The sequence below is a fragment of the Triticum urartu genome, chromosome 3A (assembly GCF_056163025.1).
Source record: "Triticum urartu cultivar PI428250 chromosome 3A, HENAU_Tu73, whole genome shotgun sequence".
Taxonomy (NCBI): Eukaryota; Viridiplantae; Streptophyta; class Magnoliopsida; order Poales; family Poaceae; genus Triticum; species Triticum urartu.
The window spans coordinates 360,331,437-360,342,386 of record NC_141875.1 but is presented as its reverse complement, the minus strand read 5'-3'; the positions used below and the strand labels follow the sequence as shown (position 1 = coordinate 360,342,386).

The window sequence follows — 10,950 nt, the reverse complement described above, 5'->3', positions numbered from 1 at the left end:
GCATCTTCGCCAAGTGCTATCAAGGCATCTTCGCCTTTGGACGTACGACATCTTCGCCTACTTCCCATGAGTTTGCCTACATTGACATCTTCAACAATAAGGCGACCACCTACAAGCGAGGGTGACACTTCCATCTTCGGAAGCCCCTCAAGAAAGATGGCCGAGCATGGGAATTTCTCTTCGGTCATGGAGACGAGCTACGAGGTGCCACATCATATGGGCCTCCAACAACAAGACAGCGACAAGATGGTTGAGCAAGGGCCATCCCCTTCGACCACGGCGGCGAGTATGAACCACTTCAACAACATGAAGACGGTGCCCATATTGGACTCATACTCCGAGTCAAGCTACCCGAGCGCACATGAGACCTTCTCTTTGATCTCGGAGGAGAGTGATGTTTTGCCACATCCTACAACATTCATCTTTAGAGGCGTTATGGATGAGGAGGTTGAGCATGGGACTATCCCTTCAACCAAGGCGGCGATAGGAGTTGAGCATGGAGACATTTGCACCAACATCTCTCCGACACCCACATATGACAAGATGCCCCAATTCCCATGTGAGGAGAGCCACCCCACCATGAGTGATATGAGTGACTCCCCCATATGTGACATTGAGTGCATTTCCTATGAGAGGATGAATGTGACCACCACTAGCCCCACACTTGAGAGCATACTACACATCCTATGTGAGGATGAGAGCCATTTGAGTGACTCCACCAACCATACGAGTGAGAGCATTCAAGAGGGAGTGAGTGATCCACAACACTTAGTGAGTGAGGTAGTTGATAGGGCATGTGAGGCCACTATGATTTCTAACGACTTACCCTCTACTTTGAGTGTGTTTTCTTCTTTGGTGCTAGGTCTCCTACATGATGACATGCCTATCCTCGATGAGTCCATACCTTCAATGGAGACGGCGATGGCCATGGTGGACGATGATGCACCCCCACATGGTTCCATCAAGATGAAGAGGAACACGACTTGGTCTTCGACACCTCACCTAAAACACATGAGCGATGCTCCAAAGGTAACATAGGTGATGGTGCTTCTCTTATCCGACTAGTGGACTATCTCACCAATGATTGCTTGCATGATGATGATCGCCCCATGGATCCATCACATACTATGTCTTGTTTCAATATGCCACCCATTTATGGAGAATATGATGATGAGCATGTTGAATTGCCTACTTGTGATGTTATGCTCCATAGGATATCATGTGAAAATTCTATTGGTCACGTCATGTTTGATAATCCTTTAAACTTGTCATATGCTATGAGTGAGATCTCTCATATTGCATCATTTCAATCTCAACATAGTAACTATGCGTGCCCCATTAAAATAAATCTCATTTGCACTTATGGCATAGATGACGAGATGATGGTCATTGGCTTTTGTTTTTCATGTGATAATATTGCCATGCTTCCTTTACATGATTTGCGCAATTCATCTAATATACCATGCCATGATCACATAGAACCAAATATGCTTTGTTTTGGATGTTGTCAATATTATCCATGTGATGTTTCCATTAATTCTCATGAGGAGATCCCCATAGTTTCCTCATACATATTAGGAGATTTTGATGCATTCCATACTTTGCATGATTCCCATAATTGCTTGCACCATATGCATTCCATGAATAATAATGCTCTACATATTTCTCATGATGCATTACACAATTTGAGTCTTCATTATGCTACACATAACAATAAACCTATCATGATGGATGACATGTTTCTATATCACACATCTCATTTATTTGAGCATTGGCTATTTTGTGCTAACCAACACATGCACGTGCGCATCATGATGGATGATGTGTACATATACCACGCACACACAATTTTACCTTTGCCTTTGTTTTGTGTAGGTACTCACATATACTCGTCAACCTCTCAATCCCAAGAGTTGACGAAACAAGCTCTTGAGAGCAACGACGATTTGGGATCCCGTTGACTATTCTTACCATCGTTCTCTTCGCGCAACGACTACGCGCATCTCTTCTACTTGGCTCTCACACGGCTATGGACTATCTACCATTTGTCACCTTATGCCCATTATATCATGCTCACTTTGCATGTTATGCCTATTTCTATGTCTTTGCCATGCAAGTGTGACCCTTGTTTGCATTTACCCATGAGCCACCATTTTACTACTATGTGGATTTGCATGCTTGGTGGAGATACTTGTTGCTCACTTGATTTGTCTTGATCATTGTCTCTCACTTGATTTGTCTCGATCATTGTCTCTTGTCTCCATTATTTGCATCTCTCGTATCACCTTGTATTGTATGCCAACTTGCTATGCTTATTGATCTTGCAGACTTGGACATATTACTTGTGAAGCTTGCTTGTTTACTTGAGTCTATTGTCCTTGGTTGTAGTTGCATCATATGCTTTCATACCATACCACACCTTATCCTTTCTTATGATAAGAATGATGAAAACACTTGTTGGGTATTTTACCACACGAATGCTAGGTGTTGCATTTGCACTAAGCTCATTTGTTTTTCCGAGTGTTTGTCATGTTCTTTCATTTTGAAGGATTCACAAGGCGTTGCCATCACGAGACATATTGGTTATGTGAAGGCATACACGATGTGCAACACCAACATTTGCGAGAATCTCCTAAAGGTGAACTCCTTCCCTTTGAGCCACCCTAAAATACGCATATTAGATGGGTCATTCTTTCATTGTTGTCTCCTTCTTATCTACATGATACATCTATTGGATGGAGGACCGACATTGGAGATTGGCTCTATGGACCTTCACATTAAGGAACGCTCGGACTTCTTGGATGCACCTCCGGAACTCCACTCATGCCATGACATCGAACATCGGTACATCAACACTCCTTTGACACATTGCACCAAAACATACATATTTGTTGATTGTGCTCCCACATGTCATGCTCGATGGACATTTCATACTTACCGCAAGTTTGCACCCTATGCATGGATTGACACAAACTATGATTGCCTTGTTGCATCTTGTATTCCATGTCATCCATGATATATGAGCTTGTGCATTTTCTTAGCAAATTTGTTGTGATCTTTCTTGATGGCATATTCATACATCATGATCATATTGCCTACCATCAATTGCATGATAACTTATTCATATTGAGCATCCATTTCCATATTCATGCTATTGATAAACTGTCTCACTATGACATCATTTTGCACCGTGGTTGCATCGATCATATTCACAACACATTTGTGTGCACAATGAATTCTTTTGCTCCCATGAACTCTTTGCATATCACTCTATATCATCTTGATAAGCTTCATGTACTTTGTCACGAACAACCTTGCCGCATGAACTCATTCTTACATCTTGGACACTTTGTGTGCGCTAACCATTGTATTCCCAAGTGTATTTTGTGTTTGTTCATTTTGCATGCACCACTTACCGGAGACACCTTGGAGTACTTGGATTGTACAATGCCTTCCTCTACGTCCAACTACAAGTCCGTCAACGACAACCGTTTCCATGGTGATGAGGATCACGATCCGAGGTCGGATCTTTCCCAAGGGGCGGAGATGATGCGGAGCATTCTATGATCATCCCCATGTACACTATGACAAGACCTCAACCTTGAGCATACACCATTGGACACAAGGTGAACTCGTTCCTAAACGCTTCCCCTTTCCATTCGAGTGAGACATGGTTGCTAACTAAGTCAGGGATACTATGTGTGATCAGGTACATCAACCATCCCGAAGAAGGAGGAGGAGCAACCAACGTCAAGACTTGTGCAAGGTTTCTACTCAGCCCGGAGCTTCCGACCATTGCCCAGAACTTCTGGCCCCCGGACCTTCCGGCCTGCCCGGAACCTCCGGCCCTCGACACTCTAGGCGACGCTCAGACGCACCAACTCTCTGTCCAGCCTGGACCATGCCTGGAACTTCCGGAGCCCGGACCTTCCGTCCCTGCCTGGAACTTCTGGCCTGCCTGCGCGCAGAGACTCGGGCCAAGGCCCATGTACTTGTTTCGCCCCTCACTTACCCCTTCATGGCCCTAGACTATATATACTCCTCCACCTCCACCATTTTAGGGTTAGCATTGTGTTAGCTCATATGTGAGATAGAGCTTTGCTCATCCATCTAGATCTACTCCATCGCGAGGGACCGTCACCTCTTCGGAGAAGATCCACTTGGATTCAAGACCCCTAACGGGAAGACCTCAAGACCTCCTCACGGAGAAGAACCGGTTACCTATGTATCGTCCTTTCTTGGATTCGGATCGTGTATCTCTTTATGTTTCGAGGATCTAGCATATGTGTGACCGTATCTTGTTGGTTTAAGTGATTTCCTCTCGTGTTTCCCCTTGTTTTCCTCTCATGTTCTTCGCGGGATCCGCTCCTTTTGTGAAAGATCTGGCGTATAGGGTTCTACCCTACATCATGTATTCTGCGCCAAATTGTTGGCATGCTGCACACGCGGTCGACTGACACGGGCCGGCCCATTCAGCAGCGAGGTGCGCGTTCACACATCCCAATTTTGGGAATGTTCTCAAAGTTCCTAGCCTGTTTTCTTAATTTGGGCACCTTCTAGAAGGTTGTTAAACCACATTTTCTTTTTCTTTATTTTCCATTTTCGAAGTTCCTTTTCTTTCCTTTTTTATTTTTCCCATTTTTTTATTTTTAGGAATATTTTATTCTTATCAAATGTTCAAGATTTTTTTTGCATTTAAAAAAAATTAATCATTTTTCAACAAATGTTCCTGGTTTAAATATTTCATAAAAAATCATAAGTTCAAATATTATTTGCTTCTTTTACAAAAAATGTTTGAAAATTAAAAAATAATAGAATTCCAATTTTTTAAATGTTAGCATTTTTAGTTTTTGTTCAAAAATTTAGAAAATGTTTGTGAATTTCAAAAAATGTTCCCACTTAGAAAATATGTTTACAAATTTCATAAATGTTAATGCTCTTGAAAATGCTTGAGGAATTTGAAAAACAAGAAAGCTAAATTCCGAACATCTGAAATTTAGCAACAGGTCCGAACGACCCGTGCGGCGCACAATCTGCATCGAACGAATCCGCTTTCCCCGCGGACCTTGCCGCTTTCCCTTCAAATTACGCTGACCCCATCCACTCTTTTCTATTAACCCCGCTTTCCTTTTAAATTATTTCCTTCTTATCCTGATGACACCGCCCACTCTTTCCTTCTTAAGCAGTTTTTTCATTGATATGGTGTGCACTGATACCGTTGCTGCAGCTCTTTCCTTCTATATTTTTTAACGCTAAAAAAGATGTGTGAGAAGAGACTACCAACTAGTCTAGTAACCCAGTCATGCATGAATACTAAATTAGAAAGTTTTATGCCTGACCATGCGCGCATCCGGATGACCACACATCAAGCAGGTACCTCAACAACCAAGTACACTACAAACATTATACGTACGATTATCAACTAAGATCAATAACACACCCCGGTAACTTCTGCATGGATACATGATAACTTACATACAAACAACGCGGTAATTTTGACCCAGGAAAAAGTTGGTCAAAACATATCCTGGTAACTTCCGTGTAAATTGCATGATAATTTACGTACCACAGACCTTGTAAATTACTTACAAACACCGTGATAACTTTGACCCGGAGAAAAAAGTTGTTCAAACATACACCCTAGCAACTTCTCTCTTAATGACATGATCATATGTGCACCACAAACTTGATAATTTACGTACACCATGGTAACTTTGACTGAGGGAATTATTTCGTTGAAATATACCTTGATAACTTGCGTAAAATACATGATACTATATGTATAGAAGATATGATAACTTATGGATGAGCACCATGGCAACTTTTGAACGGGGGGTGGGGATTGTTGAAAAATTCTCCCCAATAATGTGTGCGTGCAAAGTGTGGTATTTTTATGCATCACATAGCTAATAACTTACGCTCAAACACCATGATAAATTTTAAATGGGGGGAGTGGGTGGGAGTTGTTGAAATATATCCTGATAATTTTTATCTAAGGTTATATCCTCATAATTTTTACGTAAAGTTATCATGATGTCCATGCTAAACTTATGATGCTTCTCATGCTCTAGTTATCAGCCTTCTAACAATGTAACCTTGCTATGCTATTTGTTACTAGGTTGCAAATGTTGAAATTATCAACCTTATCATTTCCAAAGTTACCATGCTTCTCGCGCTTTAGTTGTCAGACTTCTAAGGATTTAGTTATCAGACCTATCATGCTAAAGTTATCACACTCTAGTTATCAGCTAGAAAGCGATTTAGTTATCAACCTTACCATGCTATTTTGGTTACCAGGGTGCTAATGTCGAAGTTATCAGGATGGTCATGTTATAGTTATCATGCTGTTTATGCCAAAGTTACCAAACTTAAATCAACTTTCTTTGCTAAGATGGTAGAAAGAAGAGGGTCCAAATACCATGTTTATGTTTAGTAGACAACAAGTAAAGGTGGTTTAGTTGGTTCTTGGGCTTAGTAGCTACACAATAGACCTGGGTTCAAGTCCCCTTTCTAGTTATTTTTTGCTTTTTTATATTCTTTTCTGTCTAGAATGGAAAGCAGAGATGAACCACCGGCGGTGGATGTTAAAGATATCTATTACTACCTAGCGATTAGTCGGAAGTTAGTGCGGTCCTTTGAAAAAATGTTTGCATTTTTTCTTTGTTCACAAATTCAAAAAATATGCCAGCTTTTCCAAATTTGTTTACATATTAAAAAATGTTCATTTTTTCAAACAAAATCGCAATTTAAAAAATGTTCGGGGAATTTTTGAAAATATTCACATTTTTAAAAATTGTTGGTAATTTTGGAAAAATACCCATGATTTTCAATTTTTGTTCACAAATTCACAAAATGTTCGGGAATTTCAAAAAATGTTCCGGCTTTTCCAATTTTTTTAACATATCCAAAAATGTGCATGTTTTCAATTTTTGTTCGCAAATTCAGAAATGTTTGGGGAATTTTCATGAAATGCTTGCACTTTTGAAAAACTTGTTCGTAGTTTCAAAAACTCTTTGTTTTTCCAAAAAAATTTCACAAATTCAAAAAAGTTCAAGTTTTGCCAAATTTGTTCACATATTCAAAAAATGTTCATGTTTTCATATTTTTTTGTAGATTCAAAAATTGTTCGCTTTTTGGAAATTTTGTTCATAATTTCAAACAATGTTCGCATTTTCAAAAAAAAATCCTGTTTTCCATAAAATGTTTGTGTTTTTAAAAGATTGTTCGTGATTTCAAAGAGTATTCTCATTTTCATTTTTTTTGCTTTTTTGAGAAATATTTGAGAAACCAAAAAATGTTTTTGTTCTCACGAAATTTTCAAGTTTTTTTCATGAATATGAAAATGTTTGCGTGTCAAAAAATATTTACATGTTTCAGAAAGAAAATAATGTTCAAAATTTCTAAAAGGTTTAACTCTGTGCGACTTATAGTTCATATGCACTGGGCTGCCATTTTAGTTACAAATTCTTAGATGTTACAGTGGTTAGTTTTTAGGAGTTTTTGTGAACATTTAGATTTTGCCGCTTTTGTTTGTTTCTTTAATAGCTGGGTTGCATATCTAGCACAGGGCTTGTCAGGTGGATTGGCTAGCACAATGCATGCATCACCTTGAAGTCTCGGGTTCGAAGCTCAACTCTGGCGCGCTATTTTTTTTGGCATTTTTGCCACTGCAAAATGGGATGGCCTAGGTGAGTCGCGCCCTATGCCAAACGTCAGATCTCTGACATAGAGAGCGTCACATAGGAGCTCCCCTCATGCCCAGCCTCGCGAGCCACATGCCTTCATGACCCGATTATAGAAATGCACAATTCAACCATTAAACTCTTTGGTTTTCGTTATGGGTCCACATATGCTCCACAAGATCATTGAGTAGTTGCATATGCATCTATTGATCTTGAAGATTCCGATGCATCTCCAGAAAATTCAGAATATGATCTGCATCTTGTTATAGGATGTGGACTTGTACTTTGGGCTTCTAAAAATCATGAGTTCGGGCTGCCCCTTTACCCTCGTCTTCGACAATCATATTGTCCAAAATGACAACATGTCATCAACGCTCACAAGATCTGTCGGAGTAATGGGCTACGGGTAGGCTAACTTGAGCCCCAGAACCTTTCAAGACATCGGGGCAGGCTAAGCCCCTCAAGACCCCAGGACACAGAGCCGCCTTTAGAGAAGTCGGCGGCAAGGCAACCAACTAGCCACTCGCGGCCGAGTCTGAGGAAAGACTTCAGGATAAGCCGACTCCTGACTGCTGACTTCCCGAGAAGCCGACCTTGGGGAGTCAGACCGCGACTCCAACAAACCCCATATCCTCATCAGGAGGGACATGACAGGGGAGTGGCTACAGTGAAGCCTGCTCCCGCCCCTTTCCAAGGGCAGGCATGGCGACAGTACACCGTACCAAGGGAGATCTCTGTGCAGCGTGGCACTGTTGCCGTGCCGGCCCTGACATCAGCACCAGTGGACCGAATCCTGCGCCCATGACGGCTTGTCTGTACGACCCTGGGGCGGCGGGTCCCACCAGCCAGTGGGACCCCAGAAGACGGCAAGTGCGCCACCAGTCGGACCCATTGGGAGTCGGCCACTGAGAGTCGGCCAGCTCCTCCCCCAGGGCCCATGCGCCATTAACCAGATGTGACGGAGAGTGGCAATAGTGATCGTCCGCCAGGCGGCGGGGCTGTTGCCACGATTCCATGACCAAGCCCGCGTCATTAGAAGCACGGCTACAGTAATCAGCAGCCGGCAAGACCCGCCCGTGGCGGACGCGGCTTGTCGGCTCCGTACTGAGCCAGTCGGCGGGGCCCAGCAGTCGGCGGGCCCCAGCAGTCGGCGGAGAAGCCGGAGGCCGGAGGCACTAACGGCTGGGCCCGCGTCCAGCCGGATTACCATTGTACCCCTGGGGGTAGGCCTATATAAACCCCCAGGGCACCCATGCAAAGGGTTGGAATCCATTAGCTCTAGACCAGATCATATAGGAAGGAGAGAGCTAGCCTTGCCTTCTCCTGCCTCCAGGAAATAGCTCAAGGAGCAATCGTGTAAACACTTTGCCATAGTGATCATGCGGAGACCCCGTAGAGCAGCAGTAGGGGCATTATCTCCCCAGAGAGCCCTGAAGCTGGGTAAGATTCGCCGGCGTGCATGTCTTCGCCTCATCCCGTTTCCAGGTACCGGCGACGTTCTACTCGCCCCCACCATGATAAGCCATCCTTTGGCATATGTCGCACCCAACCCCCGACATTTGGCGCCCACCGTGGGGCCTGGTGCACCATCGTCCGGAGACCTGTTCTGGATGGGAACCCTTTTCCTCCCTGGCGAGCGCAGCCAGCCAGGCACGCCAGACGGAGTTTGCGCCGACGCGCTGCACGGCGTTGAGATCGCCTGCGTAGCCAGCTGCCTCGCCGAACTTGTCGGCAAGGTTCGCCTCTTTGACGAACCTGCATCCAACGCAGGCACGGGTGGCTCCGAGAGCCTCCTCGCGGGCCTCCTCGATCAACTCCACGTCGCCGGTGAGCCTGCCGTGGACTTGGAGTCTGTAGGTTCCACCGACCCGATGTTGGTTGACTTTGACACCGCGTCGCTCGATGCGTTCCCCACTAATGTGGTGGTCTACGACGAGCCTCTCCCTCGTGCGAAGAGTGGCGGAAGCACCATCACCGAGGTGCTCATCATCAGTCATGACGAGCCCCCCGGCGGAGGAGCGCATGACCCAATTGGCGCGGCGCTACAAGACCTGACTGTGCCCATTCCGGAAGACGCTGATGCAGAGACGTTGGAGGCGCACCGCCTTCAGCTCGTCGAAGGTGCGAAGAAGCTGGCTAGCATGAGACGCTTGTCAGAAGCCTACCAGCGAGAGATGGATCACGCTGTTGGTGGCTCGCCAGCCCCGGCTGGGCCCAACCGCCTTGGCGCGGTCCAGCAGCGCGGCGTAGCCATCGCCAACCTGTTCGGGGCAAGTCGCCCTGTGTACGCTACACCTGCGGAGAACATTCGAGCCGCCCAGGCGGCGGTGGACGAGCTGGACAATTTCGAGGGCGAAGAGCGCCGCCTGATGATGGAGCGAGTCCAGCGGCTCATCGACGCGACTGCCGCGCAGAACGAGGCCGGCTGCTGCACGGAGGCGCCGCAGCGGCAAAATGACGACCTTCGCCGAGATCAAGGCACGACGTCTCGAACGCCGACTGGCGGCGCCCGAGGAAGAAAGGACAAGGATCCGACTGTCAGCCACAGTCGGACTCACATTACCATAGAGCGCGACCGAGACGGCCACCCGAGAGTAGTAGAACGACGGGACGACTGTCCGCCTCCTCCTCCTCGCAAGGAAAGGCGAGTCTCCCTGCCGCCTGTTGATCATTCGACTCTCGGCGACCGCCTTGGCCGCCGAGAGGGAGTCGGGGAAAACGACGCCCGCCACCGGATCGACCGACTTTACCAATCTCTGGCGCTGGAAGAAGAAGACGAGTTGGATCCGCCTTGTTTCGGGCCCCGCATTCGAGACGAGCCCTCTCCCAGAGGGTTCACGCTCCCAAGAGACACGCCCAAGTACACCGGCTCTGTGAAGCCGGAAGACTGGCTGGTCGACTACTCCACGGCTGTCAGCATAGCGAACGGCAACAAGCGTGTCACTGTAAAATACGTTCCGCTCATGCTCCAGGGCACGGCCCGGACATGGCTGAACAGCCTGAAGCCTCGCAACATCAACAGCTGGGTCGACTTCACCGAAGCATTCGTCCGCAACTTCACCAGCACGTACAAGCGTCCTCCCAAGCCTCGTCAGCTTTCCTTGTGCATGCAAGGTCCTGACGAGTCGACTCGCGACTACCTCACGCGTTGGGCCGAGCTTCGGAACTCCTGCGAGGGCATGCACGAGGTGCAGGCTATCGAGTACTTCACCGCCGGGTGCAGAAAAGGCACCCTCCTCAAGCACAAGCTCCTCTGCGACGAGCCAGA

At 45.9% G+C, this 10,950-nt stretch overlaps 1 long non-coding RNA gene across 1 annotated transcript; it reads left to right on the top strand.

Moving 5' to 3' along the window:
• Window positions 1-2,576: 2,576 nt before the first annotated feature.
• On the top strand, window positions 2,577-4,269 carry LOC147979703 (uncharacterized). Its single transcript, XR_015599730.1, has 2 exons — window positions 2,577-3,626; window positions 3,710-4,269. It is a non-coding gene; the product is annotated as an uncharacterized LOC147979703 (long non-coding RNA).
• The last annotated feature ends 6,681 nt before the right edge of the window (window positions 4,270-10,950 follow it).